The sequence below is a fragment of the Camelus dromedarius genome, chromosome 1, assembly GCF_036321535.1.
Source record: "Camelus dromedarius isolate mCamDro1 chromosome 1, mCamDro1.pat, whole genome shotgun sequence".
NCBI classification, from domain to species: domain Eukaryota; kingdom Metazoa; phylum Chordata; class Mammalia; order Artiodactyla; family Camelidae; genus Camelus; species Camelus dromedarius.
In genome coordinates, this window is record NC_087436.1 from 69,701,043 (window position 1) to 69,724,260 (window position 23,218).

Below are 23,218 nucleotides of genomic sequence, written 5' to 3' on the forward strand. Positions count from 1 at the left end.
AAAGCTGTTTGCCAGAGGACCAGACTCCTTGCTGCTGAGAGTTGTTCCAAGAGATGCTGCTGGAGTCCCCATCAGAGCAGAAGGTTACTTCCCCCTCACAGCTGTGACAGCCATCGCCAGATCAGAGACCACGGCTTGTACAGAGATGACTCCTTCCTCACTTCTCCTTGGAGTGGACCCTTACTTCCTTTTCTCTACTTCGACTAACCTATGTTGGGTTCTAGTTGGGTGCAATAAACCGAGAGATTCTTGACTTGAACCCCTCAGTATATCTCCAGTCCTGTGATTCTTCCCTGCCCTTAATGAAGGTCCCTGTGACAAATACAAGAAAATATGAGTTTAGGAGACATCACTTGCTCAATAGCTGTTAAAGTCCACATACACTAATTCTTCTTCATTGTTTAAACGTGAAAGGATATGTGTGGTAAGTCTTAGAAGAACTCTTACACAAAATGGTAAGTTAACATATTAAAGCGTAAACTTTTCATCATCAACCAAACAACAGAAATAACAAAGCAGAAACATAAAACCATGAATCTGACCATTTATTTTAAACTAGTTAATATTTGGAGATGTCTCAGTTCTATACTTTACTTTTCTGGGCTTCATATATCTTAGATGTAATGAACTTCTGAGCTAAGAATGTAGAAGTAACAGAGAAAACTAAGCATTTCAGAGTGTGGGTTTAAATATTACTACTTTAAATATTTATTAAATGTAGAAAGGACCATTCATTTAAAATTTAAATATATATTTTCTTTTTAAGCGAAATCTGTTATGTCTTGAGTTCATCATTCCATTTGACCACTTGGTAATTTCTTTATGCCTACAACTCAAGAAACAATAAAATAAGATATTTAGGCAGAAAATACAAAATCAGGAAGTCATGTTGAAACAACTTAATTATATATTTTTAAAATTTTGGTATGACATTTTAAATTGTGAAAACATTTTGATTCAAATGAAAACTGTGCTATAGCAACCATGTATTTTACGCATTCATTAAAAATAAGCTGTAGTCAATTTCTTCTGAAGGCACAGGGAATACCTACATCCTGTAGAAACACCACGAAAATAATTTAACCAGTCAAAAGTTTTGTCAAACTCAGTTGTTTCTGTGAAACACATTAAAGGTAAAGGACACTTTTCAAAAATTGTTATTATGTCAAAAGTAATAGTTCCACTTATACTTTGTATAATAGAAATATTCACCTTGAAGTATTTTTTGTTTCTTCATGTTGCATTCATTAAGTGTGCAACATGTACATTACACAACGGGAGAAGCTGTAGTTACAAAAATGAGATACATACTTGGCCCTCAGGAAGCTTCATTTCAGATGAGGAATATGAGTCACATTTTCTGCTAACACAAAAAGGAAAGCTGAAAAACAAAGTGGCCAGAAGTTTTGCTGGAAAAAAAAATTGTTGGACAATTAGAAATTTCAAGAGGACAATTAGAAATGGCAGAAGGTTAGAAAACAATGAACTTTTTGAGGCTGTTTGAAGCAATCTGGTGGTGAAAGAATGGCATCATTCTATTTTTTTGAGGGAGATCGTTTTAAAATTATTTTTTTAAAGTTGCTTTTAAGTTCTCTAAAGCTATTTTGCTAACAAAATTGAGTGAATCTGGATTTCAATTAGATCCACCAATTCTAATTGTAGAAGTTGCAGCATCTTCGGATGCATACTAAACTAGATCTAATTAGAATAATTAATAACATCCTATCAGTATATGGTGAAAAGAGTAACTATTTCTCATTGGATGTGTAATGATAAATTTTTTTGTCTAATATATTAAGAAATGGAATGATAATTGCTATTTATTCAGATACTAATTTAATGAATATTTAATAGTCTACTCAGACACTAAGTTACTTTAATAGTATAGTCAGTGATATATATGAATATTTATATATATATTTATATAAATTTAGCTATAAATAAGTAAAATAATCTGTAAACAGCTATTCTGTAACAGGCTAGAATGTATATGCTTTTACAGCAATGTACATTTTAGGCAATCTGTTATTTTCTTTCTCTGTATAGGTGTGACTGAAAAACCCAGTTTCAAACATGAAAAAGAAGAACAAAGAAGGAAAAGAAAGTCCAGTAATAATATCACCATAACATTTACACGTTGCATCCTTATGCCACAATTTAATGTCACATCTTTGACATAGCAGCAGCCTTTTATTGATTTTCCCTTGTAAATGAGAGACCTTGGCACTAATTCAAATACTCCTCTGAATCTCTGACTTTAAGTAACTGCTTGCTAAAATGTCAATTCTGGAATGTCCTACCAAAGATACTAAACTGTACAGGAAAAAAAGAGTTCCTTTTATATTTTCCAAGTGTAGAATGTAATACTGCTTTCTAAATGTTTTTTTTTTTTCTTTCATTTGGCCATACACCTCTCACTCTTTCCTTTCAATAAACTGTCAAAAATAACATTAATTTTCTGACGCATCTAACTCATCTTATACATTAGTCAATTCCAGAAAACAGTCACCTATTTAGTAAAAAAACAAAGTGAGTCCATTTGACATCACTGCCTTCATTTCCCCCCTCTCACTCTTTTGTATATTGATCTATGTCTGATCAGATTTCTAACTTTCTCCCACTAGTCTTAAAGTTTCAGGTGACTCTCATATTTGACAAAGTTGTTTTATCTCTGTACTTCAGTTTTCATTTCCTCATGCAGCCTTAGAAAAATATTTTAATTAAGATGTTCTTTCTAATGAGCATAATAATAAAATAAAATAATAATATTTATATTTGAAAATTTTCTACTTACAATATGATTTATATATATTCTCAAAGCAGTCCAAATGTTTATATTTGAAAATTTATTTTCAATGTGATTTATATATATTATCAAAGCAGTCCAAGTACTTATTATAACTTTTCCATTTGAAAACTGTAGTCTAAGGACATTAAGCAACCTTTAAGGTAATTATAACATTTGTTCATGATAGTTAAGCTTCCTTCTTCAAATTTCATCCCCTTGGCTTCCACAGCTCACAAACTGCTGGAAATTCTCCTCTCTTCTGTTCTTCTTTCCCTTCTAGGAAACATCCGAGGACCTCTGTATTTTCTGTCAGACATTACATCAGTGTTATCTATGACTTCTCTCCTCAGCCTGCTTCTCTCTTGACTCAACACACATTCCTATATGATCTCTTCAATTTCCAGTGTACATTATAATCAATAGACAAATCCTTCTAAATCTTAAGCTCTGGTCTGGACCTTTTCCTCCCCAATTTAGAATCACATATTCCACTTGCTCCGTGGTCTTTTCTAACTTCACTTCCACTTTAAACTTTCTATTTTACAAATTACAAAATGTCTTACTCAGCTAAGGCTGCCATAATAAAATGACACAGACTGAGTTGCTTAAACAGCAGACATTTGTTTCTCTTAGTTCTGGAGACTGGGAAGTCCAACAGCAGGGTGCCAGCACACTTGGCTTCTTGGTGCAGGCCCCCTGCCTGGCTTACTTACTGTTTCTTCACGTGGTCCAGAGAGAGAAAGCTCCAGTGTCTCTTCTTCTTACAAGGCCTCTAATCCCATCGGGGGTGAGGGGGCTCTACCCTATGATCTCATTCTACCTAATTTCCTCACAGAGGCCTCACCTACTAATACCTCATATTGGGGGTATGACTTCAACATGTGATTTGCGGGGGACACAATATTCAATCCATAATATAAGGTAAACCCCCTGAAGGGCAGGAATAGAAGATCGTCATTTTTGTATCCCAAATGACTTGGAGATATTTTGTTATCAGGTAGTCAGTCATAAGTTGTTCTTTATTGTCATTTGTGATTTTTTGTTTTTAGTAGTTCACACAGGAATATAATGCAAAGTTTTTTATTTAATAAGAAAAGCATGAATTTTGTCATAGACTGAAGATCATGCTTTCATTGTAGGACAAATGAAGAAGGACAAGCAGGAGGAAGAGGAAGAAATGAAAGAGGAGAGGGACTGGGACTTTCCAGCAATAATATCACCATCAATACTCATTCACAGGTTGCCTTCTAATGCCACCAACTTAATGCCACATCTGTGATACACAGTAGCTCTTTATTGATGCTTTTCTTCTAAATGAAAGACCTTGGCATTTTCAAACAGGATGGTGCTTGGTTTAGTATGAACAAGACATCTGTGTTCTTAATATAAAATATCAGGACATGTTCTGGTTCATCAGTCTTCCAAAATGACCCATTGTTCCTATAGGATGAAACCACAAGTAACACAAGAAGTCTACTCTTTGTTTAGAGTCCACTATTCCTGTTTCTTACTGTCATACGTAATCCCTCCACTTCCTACCGCTTGAAGCAGCAAATGATGGATGGAATAATACCTGCATTTTGGTGCCCCAAACTAACATATTAGTGAGTTAAGTTTAATTGTAGGTTTTAAATATTAATGTTAACATCTATCAATTTTTATTACTTGGCAGATTGTGTTTGTTGCTCTTGTTGCTTGGTAGGGCCTCTGGAGCATTCGTTTTCTTCTTGCTCACTAGGCTGTGACTATCATAGGTCATCTAGAATAGTAGCTAGGGCCATTGCTTAAATGAATCAATAAGCACAAAAGTGAGTGAAGAAAATCAGTGAGAAAAGGCAGGAGAAATAAAGAATAGAGGAAAGAAGGAAGAAAATCATTTGTCATTTATGCAATGAATAAAGCAAGGCTCATTTTTAAAAAACAGACTAGTTTCAGGGCTTGCTGAAACCTATGTATCTTTTCTCCATTCAGAATATACTAGAAATTAGATTTGGTTTGCATTTCAGACAGTATATCTACAAGGCATAGAAATCATTAAAAAATAATTGAAATTGAATTTAACTTTCCTTTTTTTGCTTTAATAAATCATGTATGTTTTGTATACTATCCAGAGAACAAGAATAATTTGTAAGGAGGTTGTTCATATGCAACATAAAATATTCACCTAATAAATATGTCCTTAAAACACCTGATACAAAATTGTAAGTTCTAATTATAGGGTGATACCTATAAACAAGTAATACCTTTTTTGAGTATCTATGTGGCTTCTTAAACTTTATGTTGCTAAAAGAATCACCTGGAGATATTGTTACAATGAGATTCCTAGTGCATGTCCAGGAGTCTGATTCAATGTGTCTGGAAAGAAGGTTAATGAATTTGCATTTCCAACAAGTTCTCAGGCGATGCTGATTCCGATGGTCTCATGTAACACATTTTGAGTAACGATGAATAAAGATGTATGATTTATTTAAATTTTACATGATTTGCTGATTTTTGGTTCTGAATACATTAAATTAGCCAATAAGTAGCAAAGAAATAAATTTTTTTGTAAATTTGTCTAGGGACTTTGTGAAACCAGTTTAGTTTCTTCTATCTCGTATAATTACATCAACTCATGACTTCCACTGAGAAACGTGTAAGACTCAAAGGAAGGAAATTAAATTCCAACTATACGCATCTAGTCCCTATGTGAAATATATACTACTGAGATTTTATGGTTACTTAATTTAAGAATAAGAATTATTTTATCATGCAATACCCAAAAGATTACCAAATTTTTCCAAGTGCTTGAATATACTTTAAGAAAATATCCTAAAGTCAATAGAACAAATGTAAAATGTAATAGTTTGTAGGAAACATATTTGAAATAAATGATGACTCCAATTTAATTGACAGGTGTCACCATACTAGACAAAGGTAAAATTTTCATTGGATGATATATTTTTGGCATAGATTTGTTCCATTTTGAACATATATTTCTTGAACTAAAGTAAATGGTGTTCTCAAGAAACATTTCTGCCACTTCAATTCTAATGTGATTTACTCTACCATATTTGTCTTTGTCAAAATCACGTTTCCTAGATTGACACTGGGATTAACATTTGACATTTCCGTGTGCTTTCTTATCACTCTACTTTACAATATTCTATTGTAAATCACTCTTAATTTCACTTAATTAATTTCACTCTTAGTGTCTCTGGGGACAGGATTTGGGCATTATTTGCAGTTTTATATGATCTCATAATTAACATGATTGAGAAAGACAAGTGGAGGATTTCAGTGTATTTAAATACTTCAGTCCTCTAGGGAAGCACATCCTCTCTTAGGACTTCAGAATTTCAGCTTCTCTGACGCGTGAGTCTCATCTTGGGTGAAAGGTATTATGCCTAATATGATGTCTTCTACTAATATTTTGCTTGGTAGAATAATCTGAAGAATATTTATTAGGTTCATATTATTTATTGATAATTGATAATTAGTAATAGAGAAATAATTTAAAGAAATGATCACCCCATGTCAAATCTGAAGGATACAGGATCTTAATGCCTCTGAATTGACAGTGATCATTGTACAAAGTAACTGATGTGTAAAATGGAGGAGATATGTTCTGTTGGAAGGGTATGCTAGTAGCCTTTTTATTTTCTTAACATTTATTTCTCTGTTTCTGATTAGTATGAAGTGATAACTTCTTTGTAGTTGTGATTTGCATTTCTCTGGTAGTTGGCAATATTGAGCATCTTTTCATGTGCCCATTGGCCATTGGTACTTCTTCTTTGAAAAAATGTCTGTTTAGGTCTTCTGCCCATTTTTGATTGGGCTAATTTTTGTTGTTGTTGCTGCTGTTATTGAGTTGCATGAGCTCTTTGTATATTCTGGAAATTAAGCCTTTGTCAGTTGAATCGTTTGCAAATATTTTCTTTGAGTCCAAGGGTTGTCTTTTCTTTTTGCTGTAGATTTCCTTTGTTGTGCAAAACCTTATTAGTTTAATTAAGTCCCATTTATTTATTTTTGCACTTATTTCTATCTATTGTCTTGGTAGACTTACTTGGGAAAATATTGCTACGATTTATGACAGAGAATATTTTGCCTAGGTTCTATTCTAGGAGATTTAAGGTGTCCTATCTTATGTTTAAGTCTTTAAGCCACTTTCAGTTTATCTTTGTGTATGATGTATTTGTGGAAATATTTTTATTTGGATGTTTATAATTCAGATGTAATCTGCTTTAAGTCTTTTTCAACAACAGGAGAACTGTGTTTACTTGCATGTATAGAATTATAAGTACAAATCAAAGAGTCCTACATTCAGTTAATTTCTTGAATAAGAATATTTGGAAGATTATATCATTTTACCAACTCAATTTCAAAACAAAAAACTACAAATATTTTTCCTGAAAATTATTTTCAACTTGATTTTTCTCTACCCACTATTATTAAATTTCTATTACCAGGTTACACCATCCACATAATTCTCAAGCCAGAAAACTAGCTCACCTTCACTAACTCTATTATAAACTCAGTCCTTGTCATTCTACCTTCTAAACATCTCTTTAAACTTTGCTTTAATTATGATCACTAATGTCATTATTTCAAGCCTCTATGACTTCACGACAATCTAAGTAGTCAGTCTGTCTCCATTTTTGCCCTTCTTACAAGCTGAACTTTTTCACTTTCATGGTACCGCATTTTTTTGTTTGTTTGTTTGTTTACGAGCTCCCAACAACTCTTTACTTACCCTATATACTGTAATGCAAATTTTGCCTTTTTCTTTTTTTAACACCGCCATTCGCTTGGCCTGTTTCAGATGTCTGTTTTATTAATGTTTGTAGAAATGTGGTGTTTCGATATCACAACATTTGCCTTTACTTATCAAGGTCCCTACTAGTCTCTAATTTCCACTATTTCAGGCAGTGTGTTTCAATTGTCTTTGTATTTCTCATCTGTTTCACAAGGCTTCAGAACACAGTTCGATCAATAAATGTTTGGTTTGTAAAGGCAGCAGTGAATGTGCTACTGATTTTTCGCATATGCTTTCACAGGACTCTGCCCAATATGAAGATCCTTCTCTTTGCCTTTATTATGGCTCTCATGTTAGCCATGATTGTAAGTATGTCGGGCAATTTTGAACAATATGCTATCAGTAATTGTCTAAAGTATCTCTCATATTTCTTGTCCTCTGGCCAAGATTTGCATTTATTTGAACATGCCTTGATAGATTTTAATGTTTTTATATGAACATTTTTCTTGCACTAAGCTACATAGGTCATTAATGACTTAAAATGTATTTTGAGTATGTGCACCCACATGCACATACTCAAACACACCCTAAACATACTAAACGCGCTCAGACCTCATGAAGTGTAACTGGCATAATGTAAAAATAAAATTCGTAAGAGCCCCATAAAGATGTGAGGCTGGGAGGCTGATAAAAGACACTTAAATACTAAAAGCTCTACACCTACCAGGTGTTCCAAGCTGGTCTTGTCATTTACTACTGTGTGTCATTAGGTAAAACTTGACTTCTCTGAATTGCTTCCCTCCTCCTTCCTTTCCTCCTCCTCCCTTTCTCCATAACCTTGTTTCTTTTTCTGTTAAAATTAATGGTCCCTTTTACTTTGGTATTCTTTGTGCTTAGTAATAGAGAAATACTAGCGGATGTTTAAAAAACAACTTGGTTATGATATCACAATCCATCACATTATTTATCATGAAATGATAGAAATGGAAAAATACAAATTTAAAAAGAACAGAGAAAAATGTAATACCTGGCTCTATCAGCTCAGTAAGATTTGAGTGTAAGTAACTTTGAGCTACTCAAACGTATCCTAATAAAATACATTTGTCCTAAGCAAATCCAAAGTTTACCTTTTTGTTTTCACTCTCCTACTCACAGAGATGGGTTTTCTTCCCTTTCACACACTAAAGAAATTTAAACCAGAGGAGATGTTTGAAAATAGCAAATTAATTACAATAAAAATCTATTATTCACTCATTTTAAAGATTTCATTAAACAATAAAAAAAAAAAAGCCTACTGTATCAGTTAACCTAAGACTTTACTTCCATTTTCTCTTGCTCACAATTGTGACAACTAAGAGGTTTTTTTACACTTAAACTTGAGTTATAAAATTAAGATGTTAACTATTTTCTTCTTTTCTTTTCCCAAGGGAGCTGATACGTCTGAAGAGGTAAGACACATTCATTCACTGAAGAAGTTGAAAATTAAGCATGTATTAAAATTTTAATTTGTTCTTTATTTTAACAGGAACATTTTCATAGGAGACGTTTCCTGGTGAGTATTTCTCTAATGATATGGAATAGTAACAACACATTTTCTTCTCCGAGTATTTATTCTCTGAGGTGGCCATACCTAATTCTGAAATCTGTTTATATAATGAGTGACTAAAATATACATTGATTGATTGATTGATTGATTGATTGATTTAAAATACCCTGGGAAAAGCCCCCGTAGTGTTATATATTAGTAGCATTTAGGTAGAAACTCATAATGCCAACCTGAAGAGTCCAATTATTTTCTCAGATCTCAAGTACTTTTGTCTGGTAAATAATTGCCTTGGCCTAAAGAATGGTTGAAATTCTAATTCTTTTGGGCATGATATATACCTAATGGAACATAAAGGTTGCTAAAAACATTTCTGCTGTTATCAGTTTCCCACTTATTCTTCTGAAGGGTGATGAAGTCATTAAGTTAAATTAGCGATGTTAAATAAGATAGGAAATTTAATTTATTTCACATTTTTCTTAATGAAATGTATCCCTGATCTCTCACATTATTTTGACATGGCATATCCACGTTGTAAGTTCTCAAAAATTTACACTAGTATAGTAAGTAGATGAATTAAAATGGCATCAAATATCACTTCTCGGCCATTTGGCTAAGATCAAGTGTAAAATGGCATCAAATAAAAAGATGCAGAAGGAAGGATGAAGGATACTTGAATTAACAGAAGTGAATGTTAAAGAACGTACCAGTTTGGAGACAGTAAGCTTATTAGAATTCAAGAGTGAGAAGAACCAGTCCCACCTACCCCAGAACTAGTAAATTCCTCCTCCCTGGACTTCTCACTGTTGGGCAAAGCTTGGAGTTAATATTACAAAAAAATATTTAAAACTTTTTTCAGTGGCTGGCCGTAATCAATGCCCCCATATATATTATGTAACAACAAAACTGTCAACAAACAGTAAAAATGTAAATGCTTTATTCTTTTACCTTTTTAAAGACATTTTTTCTTATAAAACAGTAGAAATCTAACTAAAAGTTTGAAAAAACAATCATGTAGATGATGTATAAAGTCCTACCAATAATGACAACCTAAGTTTTCAATGGGAATTATGGTGAAATATTTGCACTGGCATTGTCTCAATTTCTCTGCAATGTTCTCTTTCCTTTTGTTTGAATACAGAGAGGGAGTCCCATACGTCAGGATCCAGACATTCAACAATATGAGCCAATACCTATTTATCCACAACCTCAAGATCCATTTCCTTCTGGGGCTCATCAGTAACCAGACTGATTAGACAGGTAAGCTGGGTCTAGTGACATTTTACTTTTTCCACAAGTATCAATGATGACAGTTAAAATAAGACAAAGCAATCAATCAAACCAAAAGCAGCTCCAGTGTAAGAAATGTTGCATGGTGTAGCTCTCCTAAGTGTACTTATTTATCTGAATGTTTCCAAAAGAATACTTCTGTCCTGGTATGGTGCCAAGACTAGAATGCTTGTATCCTGGCCTAACAATTATTTGAGCTGTTCTTAATCTGTTCTAAACTACAACTTTCCATCGGACAAAATAGGTATTATCATAATAATTAACTTCTTAATAGAATCATGAGACTAATAAATGTTCTGTTACATAAAAGCGCTTGAACAGAATCACATATAATTGTGACTGTAGGCTGCCCTGCTGCTAAGATTGCACCTGGATATATTTTTTTAAGCTTTCCTTCCAATTGTAAACTCTGGAGAAGCTGCACAAACATCACATGGGAACTTGTCAGAAATTTAGAGTCTGAAGTCACAGCCAGACCTCATGAACCAGGATTTGCATTTTAAGAAGATCCTTACATGGTTCGTAACTCAATAATGTTTAAGAAACTTTCCTTGAGAATTCTGATGAGGAATTAGAATAGACACCACTGCAATTAATACAATACCAACAAGAAATAAGGATATAGAACCAATTCACATTTAGAAAGTCAATTTATCTAAAACAACATTAAAGGTTCTAAATTCTCTGCAATATTAGATACTTCACTACTAGGTAAAACAATATTTTTGGAGATAAAAGAATGCTGTCCCACAACTTAAAGCTGAAATAATTCCAAAGAATTTCAATTATTTTTAAATGGAGGTTGAGAATTTATTCAAATTGAATTCCCTGTTACCATTAATAATAGGACAAAGAGTCTGAACTTCACTCCCTAGGCATTAGGTAATAGCTGGAGATATTTGATCAAGAAAGAATATATTAAAAACACTATTTGGTACAGATAAACATAGGTGAAATGTGTGTGCATATTTAAGTGGTGAGGCAGGGGGACTCAAATTGGTTGGTGAGATAAAGACTTCAAAGAAATGAGAGAAAAGGGCCCTAAGGAAAGGCAATCAATGGATCTGGTGATGTATTGAATGGAAGAACCAATCAGGGAAAGAGAATAAAAAGAAATGGATGCAAGTTGTCAGGACTGGCTTAGCAAATCAATGTGCTAGGCAAATTTGGCTTTCAGAAAAGAGACAATATTTCTATTGCTTGTCTGTTTCTTTGTTGTTATTCTTGTTTTTTAAATTCAGGGAATGCTGCTTTATGTATATGTTTGGTGGGGTGTAAGTAAGGGAAGCTGAAGAAAATATTTTGACTATGTTCATTTTGAAAGGAGAAAAGCATTCAAAGTGTAAGTCCGAGTGGACTGAACTACAAACCTAAACCACTGAAACTCATATGAGAAGTGACAAGTGGAGAAAAAAAAAAGATGATAGAAATTATCTCCTGAATTTTTCAATATTCACTCACTATTTCTCACATCCCTGAACTACCTAGAAAAGTAATATTGGCCTCATATATAATTAGTTCAACTAGGAGAGTTGAAGACATGGAAATAAAGGAGCTCTTTTAAAGATTGCAATGAAATAATTGGATTTAAATACAGTCTCTTGCATCGTTATTTTAGGAAACTCGTATTCATTCATTCAACAGTTATTTCGTCACCACTCATAAGCATGCAGTGTGATAGCCACTGTAGATATAAATACCATCAAGTCAGTCTCAGCACTTGAAACTTATCTTCTAGTTTTATCATCTATTTTAAAGATGGATGTAAAAACAAGCAATCATCAGCCAGAATATCTTTTGACAAAGGAGTGACATGATTGGATGCCTTATTTAGGCATTTCATAAAAGGAAGAGTAAGCCAGGTGGAGTGCGAGGGAGTACAGACAAACAATAGAAAGTTCATTTGGAAACTATCAAAATAATTTTGCATGAGCAGTAATAGTCTGATTTAAGAAACAGTGGTAGATATAGCACCAAATTAGTATAGAGACTGGTTATATCAATATTTTAGAATAATTTAATAAAGTATTTTTATATGTAGAATTTTAAATAAGCACAGTTTTTGGTAAAGGATCTGTGACAATTCAAATAAAAACAAAAGCAAACTTCGGTAAGGAGAGATTTCATTCAGAATGGAGAACACTGTAAGGGGAAGAATGCTCAAATCTCAGAAATCTGCAAGGGTCTCAAAAGCAAACAGAAACAGGCTTTATTTGTTAGATAAAGAGAGGTAAATCAAGATTAGCAGAAACTTTTGGGGGAATTTGGGCAAACGTAAGGCAATGGCCTGAAGGATCTGACTGAAGAAGTGTCCCATGAGGTCACTTGATTCTCAGAATAAGCCACTAAGGAGGCATGTTCCACATTTTAGTCCTTGTCCAGGCTTGGGGGCAAGCAGAGATAGGGGCACCAGGAAAGAGAGAAGTCCAACGAACACGTGAAGGAGACAGAGCTGGGAGTTACAAATGGGCCATTGTGAACACTTGGTCAGAGAGAAAGAAGTACGCCTGGATATCACTCAAAAACAAAAAGCATATCGGTACTAGCAAGGACTTCGTCTGTAGTTCAGATTTAATAAAAAGCATATTTTCTTTTCCTGCAGGCTTGATGAGGCTATTTGCTTTGTACTCTTGATGAATCTTGCTACTCTCCTGCTGTGTCCAAATCCCATCTTTCTAAATAACAACAAGAACAAAAATGAAAAAGAAAATGCAATCACTACTTTTCCATGAACAACACAAAATTGTGAGTTATCAAGATTTTTTTAGATGGTAGTAATTTTGTCCTCTGAAGTACTTGATTGTTTTCTATTTTCTCTTCTTTGTTAAAATATTTCCAAAAAAAAAAAAACTTGCCACGCATAATAAATTGATCCATCAAGCATATACTGGTTATCCTGTTGTATTAGCTTTCTAGGGCTACCTTAACAAAGCCCAAAAGTGGTGGCTACAAACCAGAATCTTATGTTTTCACAGTTCTGTGGACAGAGCCTAGCTCTGTCTGATGGCTCTAGGGTACAATGAAATCACTTTTATACACTTAGGGCCCTTCATTTCAAGTATGCCTATTATACACACTGTAGTTGAATGCTACGAATACAATAAGCTGTGCTCTCAGTACTGTTCAGTCCTCACCCTAACATCTCTCTGCTTCGTTCCTGCTCCCATCTGTTACCACAAACAACCTTCACCAAAATGCTCAGGTCTCCAATCATAGCCCCTGCTTGCCCAGATGACAGCCCACAGTATGACTCCCCAAGAAGCAATTCAGGCCCTGAGAACGCAAACCTTCTAAGGCCTTGCATCAGCAGTTTAGACTTTCTTTCAACAAACTGAACACCAATGATACGCTAAACATTTTTCCTAGATGTTACTGAACAGCAGAAAATAAAACAAGGCCCCGGCTTTAATGATATTTACATTCCCATCACTGGAGGAAGACAAACGAGAAAAGCAGCATGACATGGTAATGAATCACTAGGCTGTACTGTACACCGGAAATGAACACAATATCGTAAATCAGCTCTACTTCAATTAAAAAAAAAAGCAGCAGCGATACATGGTATGCCAAGCAGAGATACTTGCACTAAAGAACAAGGCAGAGCAGCAGAGGAGTAACTTAGATAGGGCAGTCAGAAAGGCCATTCCGACAAGTGGAAGTTTGACCAGTGAAATGAAAATAATGTGAGAATGAGCTGGAGAAACACAGTTCCAGTAGAAGATAGTGCTGTTTTGCAACCTCATAGAGAGCTTACTGAGTGTAATATGAACGTAACCCCCTTACACGGAGGGCAAGGACAGACCAAACAAAGAGGCAGACCTCTCCAGGTTTAATAAGCAAGGGAACTTACTTGCAAGGCTTGTCTTAGGTGGCTGCAAGACCAGTGGATTTCCACACCACACACCCGAATCTTAAAAGTTTATATAGAGGCATTAACTGGATTCAGTGGTGTACAGAGTAGGACTTAGCCGGATTGAAATAGCGTCAACAGCACATTTCTGTTTCAAGGCTGTATCCTTGGAGCGGTTTCTGGGCATCATGGAAGGCAAGCAGAATGCCCAGGGGAGGGGGCAAAGAGCCTCCCTACCTCCCTTGTGGGTCAACTGACTGTCACATCTTTCTGATGGCTTCTTTCAGCAAACAGTAAAGCAAATTCACTGAGGTGGGTGCAAGCGTAGAGGAACAGGAACGCATGAAAAAGCTAAGCATGTCTTTAGAAAACCTAGGGATGTGAGGAATTCAAAGAAAGTGCATCAGGAAGCAGTGAAGACTACTACGACATGGCAGTCTGTGTTATGCAATTGGTTTGAGGTGGGAGACCACCTGAGAGGCATTATGTGACATATGTATTTCAGAAGGGTAAAATGAGTAAAAGCTGGGGACTTCTGATTTCACTTCAAAGACTCTTCCAATCAGTCAAGCCTCTCCCACCACAGCAATCCATTCTATTTATTTCCACTTGCCTGCCTTCCTTTCCTACTTACCTGGACTCCATCATTGATCGTTTTAACTATTCTCTTCATAGTTCACACTGCCTTTCTGCCTTTAACCATCCTGCCTGGAAAAACCCCAACACTAGAAATCCTTAAAATTCACTCCCACTGCCATTTTACCCAGGCAGCTAAATTCTAAAGGAAAAAAATATCTCCCAACCATATAACTGCCCCCTGTATATTTATGTATCTTTTAATTTACTGAACACTCAAAACTCCTTACCGAATATTTTCTTGTTGTTAGAAGGTAGCTATATTTCCTTTTTTGGTCTTCAAAAACCATTAGTCGTTCCATTATTCTCCACAGGGCTTGAATTTTCTCTCCTTCACTCATTAGCAGAAAATAATCTCCCTTTCTTCACCAAAGAAGACATCAAATTTATCAACCATAAGCATCAACCTCCCAGTCTAATCTTTCTATAAGTTGATCTAAATTTGAACGTGGACCTTCACCTTCCAGTCCCAAAAATGTGCTGATCTTCTAGTCCAAAGCCAACATCGCTTTCTCTTTCTTTTCACTCCCTTCCAAAGCTATTCTTTTCTCATGAGAATGATTATGATGAAAGTAGTAATAATGATTTTACAGCTAGAATTTACTGAGCGCCCATCATGTGCCTTGTGATTAATACGCACTGTATCAGCTAACTCTCACAATCATTACTTTTTAACACCTTTATTATGGTATGGTTCCTGTATAGTAATCTACACTTAGGTCAGCTGTACAGTTTGATGAATTTTGTTAGATGTAGGCACCAATGAAACCACTGCCACAATCAAGATAGCTAACATTTCCATCACTCCCCAAGAGGTGCAATTTTCAAAACTCTTACAATTATTAACAACAATGCAGTAGATGCAATTGTACCTTGTCCCCAAGGGCACGACTGCATTTGGTCCTAGGGATGAAGTCTCACTGCTCAGTACTCTCCTTGTATCTCTCTTCCTAGGACTACTTCTCTTTCTTTTTTCATTGATTTCTTTTGCTCAGATGTAACACTGATATCCTCTAGGGTCCCTCCGCAGCCTCTTTTTCTTCTATATACCTCTTCCCCTATCATCTTGCCACTTTGAGAATTTTAATTCTCACCTATGGTCTGATGATGTTGAAATATTTAGATGTGATTCTGAATTTCTGCCCCTCAATTTAGACTGGCATACCCAATTATCTTCTGAACATCTCTGTTTATTTTTATATTTCTCAAATTAAAATATAAGCACCACAATCACCTTTTCACTTGAATCACTTGTTCACAGAATGCATCCATGTGAAACCACATCTTGTTCCAAATCTGTCAGATCTATATTTTTTATTATAATAAGATGAAACAGAAAAATATTATTTATGTAGCTGCTTTTGCAGATAACTAAATAAGCTTCTAGGATTTGTACTCTCTCCTGAAACTCTCCAGACTAATTTTCCTCATTCGTATATGTTTGCAGTGAGAGATTTTCTCCCCCCACTAACTGGAGTCCTTAAAAACACTTAAAACAGAAAAAGGAAGTAGAGAACCTTGGTACCATCCTTGCAAAATCACATAAGCACATTGATGAGTATTTGTCTTTCAAATGAAACACCATTTCATTTTCAAGGACATGGAATGGGGTCATGGAGATAAAAGTGCTTTTTCCCCCCTTTATTACAAAATAGTGGGACATGTTCTTGTCCATCAGTCTTCTAAAACCATCACTTGTTTGTGGAGTTGTGGAGTTGAATTGTAGATATATAAAAATGCCACTTCTGGGTTTATTGTCTGTTCTTTTCGTTCCTGACTGTCAAGCATATTCTGCACATTTCCTAGAGTGTTGAATAAAAAAGAAGGCAAAATAATGTCTATATTTTAATTTCCCAAGCTAAAATATGGGTCTAGTTATATTGAAAATTAATTTTTAAACTTCTCCATTTAAATGACAGATGTTACTTTGAAACTTAAATTTATAATAACTTATAGGCTTTTTGCTTTTATCATTTTCTCTCCAAAGGGTCACATAACTTATATATTCCCATTGTCTTAAATAGTCTTAATAACTACTGTTTGGGTGATAGTGAATAAAGCAAGAAAGGAAAGAAAGATGGAAGGAAGGAAAAAGAAATGGAAAAAAGGAATATAGTCAAACATACTGAAATCCATTTCTAAAGTGACTAGTACAGGAGCATTTTTCTTTAAAAAGGATCCCAATTGTTCAGAAGAGTGTATTAGAGATTAGTGTATTTTGGAGAAGAGCCTATGTAACCACAATATTTAGAATTTCTTCTTAAAATTATTGATTTTAATTATCTAGCTGTCTCCTTCAAACATACATTCTTTTCTATATTACCCAGAAAGGCCACAAAGGTACTAAAGGAGACAGTTTCCAGTGGGGCTTTCTTAATACACTCTAGAAATGTTTCCTTAAAACAAATGATAGAAAAATCAAATCCAAGTTTAATTTGGAGCTCAAACCAATATGCAAATAGCATTATTGAGTCTAACATAATAACCAAAACAAAATTAACAATAATGTTTTGTTCTGACTACATAAAATTATCCAGCCTAAAAGAAATAAAGTAAATGAATTTTCTAGAGAAGCAGTGAAAAGATTTATTTTTATGTCACATGTAAACATATCACCGCATAACTTCACTTGAAGTATGTGAGTCTTCCACGACCCAAATTCAGGGAACTAAATTCCACATAGTAGCGTTCAACTTGCTAAGTAAGACATAAAGTTCCGACCTCCAGGCACCTATTTTGTTGAGGACAAATTTATCAACTCAAACCATGTAAGTCATTGGATTTTGACAGGAATCATATCTATTTTATGGTTGTAAACAGCTGAGAGAAAATGAAATAGTAAAATGTAAATATTAATTTCAAGAAAACATAGTCAAGGCGGGAGGGTATAGTTCAAGTGGTAGAGCGCATGCTTAGCATACATGAGGTCCTGGGTTCAACCCCCAGTACCCCCTCTAAGAATAAATAAGTCAATGTAATTACCTCCCCCACCAAAAAAAAAGAAAAAAAGAAAACATAGTCAAAATAATGACTACAATTTTATTTTGACCTTTATCTCCATGTATGAGAAAATAGGTAGAGTTAACAAAATTACAGGTTTTCCTTTTGTTAGAAGGATGTGCATCTCAGACATTAAGTTTTTAAAGTGGAAATAAAGCTAATCTACAGAAACAGCTATGTCAATTCATGTCTACATTAGCTTTATTCTACTTTTTTTTTCCTCACTGACCCTCTTTGTGTAAAATACTGAGAACTTTAAAACATCAACCACCCAGTCAGACCCTAAATATGAACATTAACTTTTCCTTAATCTGAAAAGATTTCCTGATTCTTCTTTATTTTAAAGTGAACTTCTCAGTCCTTTTGTTCCTTATCCAAACTATTTTCTTAATGATAATAATGGTGAGAAAAGTAAGAATGACAATTATAAATCCTAAAATGTACTGACCAACTCTACTGTATGCATTTTTCACAATTTTTTTCTCAAAACTATTACTCTATCATCTTGCAAGTGAGAAAATGGCAGCTGAAAATTAAGCAAGTTGCCTCTGAAGGTCTCCATTTTACTTAGTTCTATTTATTATGTTTTGTTTTTTTCCTGACATTTTCCTTATAAGTGTCTTCATTTGGTTATTTCTTCCTGGTATTTTCATGGACTCCTCTTCTTTCTCCCATGCGTGACATTAATGTTCTAAGTTTCTGAACTCAGCTTACTTATTATCGGACTGCACTTTTCCTGTATCATCTTACCCTTGTTAATTACCTCTTATGTCCAAGGATTCCCTAATGCCTTCAAAACGCTCCTAGGCAGTCTGTATAGTTGTTTGTCTCCCAGATTAATATGAAAGTAACTTAGGGCAATTTCAATATCTTTTCAATCCCCTGGATGCAAACAAATATCTTACATCCAGTTGCACTTAAAGAATGTTTCTATTTTTTCATCTCATATCTCTATATTACAGTAGAATAACATAGTAATATAACATACAGCTCAGCTGTTTGGGGACTTAGACAATGTACTTCAAGAATCTGTCAAGGACTCTCCAGCTTTGGGTTTCTCTCAATGGTATGAATTGATAGCTAAAGATCATCCGGTCATTGGAGGAGATTAAAAAACCATAAAACAGGAAAGGGCGTTATAAAACTTGGCTAGGGTTGTATCCTCATGGCAGCACACTCGTGAGATGTCAATATTGTTTTGTTGTGCTGTGCTGTTAATGAAACACCTTGATGTTTTCAAGGGCATGACAGTTGGTCTTGGAAGAAAATGTATTATTCTTCCTTTATTTAAAGATAGCAATATAAACTCCAGTCTATTAGATTTATAAAGTCATCAGTGTGTCATGGAATATAAGATTATAGATAAAATAAGAAAGCCATTTCTGAGCTTGGAGTTAGCAGCTGTTATTTTGAATATCACACATATTCCACAACTTCCTATCTTGTCAAATATAATTTTAAATATATCTCATTTAATATATAACAATTTAATTTAGTGTTCTAACCTAAAATATAAGATATGTTAAATTTCAGAGTGGTTTACATCTTCATTTACATTAAAGTAGGATCACTTGAATTTTTATTCACGATTCCTTATATTTACTTTATCCACATATTGCTTTTAATCTGCTCAGTAATGTGACCTAGTGCCTATAAAAGTGCTTAACACCTGTTGTTTCAAAGAATAAGGAAAGAATACAAGAAGGAAGAAAGGGAGGAAGGGAGGGAGGGAGGGAAGGAGGTACGAAGGGAGGGAAGAAGAAAAACTGTAAAGGAAAAGAACATAATAAAACCTGTTGAAAATAAACCTTGCACATGACTTAGCCATGTTTATTTTAAAAGGCAGACTTATTCCAATAGTTATTTAGAGGGAGCCTACGTGAATACAATATTTAGAAATCAAATGCCAAAATACTATATTTGAATTATCTAGCTGCCACAATCAAACATGCATATGTATTTCTTTATGATCCAAAGCAAAAGGACAGGGGTGAGAGTGTAGCTAATGGTAGAGTTATGTGCTTAGCATGCAAGAGGTCCTAGGTTCAATCCCCAGTACCTCCATTAACCACCCCTCAAAATAAATGAATGAATAAATAAATAAATATCTTAAAAAAAAACAAAGAAAAAGGACAATCTCCAATGGAGAATGAGAGTTACTAGCTTACTGTCTGAGTACCTAAAACCTTATTTATTACCTGGAAGTCTAATATGTACTTTGCCATAATTGATTATATTTTTAACCTTAAGATAAATTCAGAATTTATGTGTATGTTATTTCTTTGCTAACAAAATGATCTTTTGGAAAGATTATTTATTGTTTTTAAGATATACATGAACTTTTCTATTTTATTCCCGTATTAAATTTTGCCTTCTTTTTACATTTTAATTTCCATCATTAAGAAGTTACCTTTTTGATATTCTCATAACATTTTGACTTTTGAATATATTCCCATCACATTTTGGTCAACTTATCTCATATAAGTTTATTATAAAAACACTTGAAATAAGGGAATATAATCTAAATTTTCTTTATATCACTAGTGTCACAATGCTTTAGCACATAGAATGATCACATTTGACAAAGAATGAATTATTACTACTTTATCATATCTACTTAATTTTATTTTAGATAAAATTGAGTTTGTATACACTACCTTTATTCTAATTCTGGTAATTTCCATGTCTATAAGCACATAAGAAAATCTAGATAATAAATTCTTATTAACTACACTGATGAGGTCCAATTCTTATTAATTAACATTATCTAATATATTTGTGTTTTAAACTACATTTATATTCATCTACATGTTGTCTATTAATACTTTTCACATAAATATTTTCCTCAAGTTAGACTACAAAATTTCCTGAAGTTGACCAAATATATTTTCATTCACACACACCAAGATGTATTTGGCTCAAAAATCAAAATTGAAAAAGATTACTCAGTAAAGAAGTGGGGTGACAGAGTACTCTTGAATATAAAAATCACTGGAATAAAAGCCAGTATTTCCTGACTTGAGTCCAACTGTGTCTTTATACTCTTCACATGACTTCCCTGGATCTCTCTTCCTCTTCTGGTAAACTTAGAGGAACTTTCTTGTATTCAGTTACTGAGAAAGTCATACATGATTAGTGGCAATACTCTAAATACTAACATGTGCTCTATTCTGAGTTTAAAACTACAAATGAGTTATGAAACCATCATTTACCACCTCATATGGCATGGAAAAGAAGGAGGGTATAATAGAAAAGAAGAAAAAAAAAACAGTTTAATGAACCTATCAGAAAAGCAAATATTTGAATTTAAGAAACTCTTGCTCTTTCGAAATGGAGAAACATCTATTTTCACTATTAGCTTTATAATAATAATCTTTAAATAGAAATCACTAGTTTAATATACAAATTACCCAATGATCTGTATCAGTTCCATGTTTAATCATGATAGTGGCACAGGGCTCATTGTAATTTTACCTTACTACACATGCATATAGCTATTCCAATAGATATCAGACATTTAGTTTAAAAGGATGTTTTCTATGTAATAGAGGAACATTTTGACATTAAAATTAGAGGTAACTGTATGTTTTGTGTTTTAATAAAATTGCATTCATAGATTTCTCAAAACATATCAAAAATATATTGATTAAACTTTTTTAGAAAAAAATGGTTAGATACAGTTCTCCTAAGTCATTCTTCATAGCTCACATAAATTTGATGTTTTTTTCTACCAGAGACCACTTCCTTTCAGACTTAGAAATTCATGAAAGTTACAATTTATTTCCAATAAGCCAAAATTGTAATCAATTATTAACACTTTTAATGATAATTGGCATTTCTTAAATTATTTCTAGCTCTTATCAACCTGTATTCAAGTTTTATTTTTATTCTCAGAGGGCTGTTGATCTTTTTGTTTGCTTATGTCCTAACTCTCAGTTCCCTCAATTTCACACAAATACCTCCACACATTATCTTCTTTCTGGACTACCTGGTTCTTACACTTAAGGAAGTTCCTGTATACAGGTAAGTGTGTTGATGAACTATGGATACAATTATTGTAATGTATTAAACATATGACATCAACTATATACCCACTGAAATAGTATGGGGCTTCATATATTATAGGACTTTCTTTCTTTCTATTTGCATCCTACAGAACTCATCTACTTCAGGCCTTTTACATCTCGCTGTGGTAAAAAGTTCCTTTTTTTTCATCCTCATATTAGCTGTACACCAGTTGCATAAGAAGTTATGAGGCTAGCTAATTTTGATAAAAGTCTGCCTTTGGTCTTTTCTTTAATATTTTCATTAATCCCATTAGGCAGTCAAGTGTTATACAATGTTTACTCTACATTCTAACTTAAATTTCCAATGAGCACTTCAAACTTAACTTTTATAAACTAAGCTCCTAATTTTTCCCCCTAAACCAGCTCCTCTCTCCATCTTTGCTATCTCAGTAAATAGTAACTACATTATTCCAGGTGATCAAGCCAAAAATCTGGAATAATTATTGACCTTTTCCTTTCTCTCTCACTTTACCTCTAAGTTATTAAATTTTATCTTCTCTAAGTTTCAGAGTATATCTAGAATATTACAATTCTTAACCATCCCCTCTACTGGCACAATCACATATCTAGACTACTATAGTAGGCTCTAAACGGTTCATGTCTCTTCCCTTGACCCCTTAAGATATCTCCTATTTGACATCAGTTTCCAATCAATGTCATTGTCTTCTTAAAGTCCTTTCATTACCAGAGAACCCTGTATTATTGGTCCCATTTGCTTCTCTGACTTTGTTTCCACCAAATTCACTATTTCACACTGGTCTATCCAGTATTTCTCAGACTTGCCAGGAAGACTTATAAATCAGGGCCTCTGTAAATGGGTTCTTTCTGAACTACCTGCAAGATTTACTTTCTTCTAGTTTTTGCTCTTTTGCTAGGGGAAACAGTTCCTGTTCACACTATCCAGCTGTGAACACCTTATCCCAACCAGTACTTCCCATTCGCTTTCTACAATTCAGCTTTCTCTTTAGCATGAAACATGATCACACCAACAATTTATTATTTATCATGGGTTCATCTCTCTCAGCCAGTTAAAATATAAGCTCCGTGAAAGAAGAGATTTTTCTTTCACTTATGGTTTTCTTCTAGATGGTTAGAATAATTCCTGGCACATCCTGATTCATTTCCCAATAATTACATGCACTTAGAAACTAACATTTTCTCCAAAGGTCTCAAATTGGCTCAAATTGCCCAGCAAACTTGGGCAAAATTTAGCTGGGCTTGGGTTTTGTCTGCAGACACGATATTTTTAAACAACTTTAATTTATTGACAGTCAACATACAAAAATATCCCGAATAAATAATGAAACAC

General features: G+C 34.0%; 1 long non-coding RNA gene across 1 annotated transcript in view; it reads right to left on the reverse strand.

The window, feature by feature from the left end:
- Positions 1–14,329: 14,329 nt before the first annotated feature.
- LOC135321161 (uncharacterized) overlaps positions 14,330–23,218 on the reverse strand; it is a 344,866-nt gene continuing 335,977 nt past the window's right edge. The window contains exon 9 of the long non-coding RNA XR_010380695.1: positions 14,330–16,644. This is a non-coding gene — a long non-coding RNA (uncharacterized LOC135321161). The remainder of the gene's footprint in view (positions 16,645–23,218) is intronic.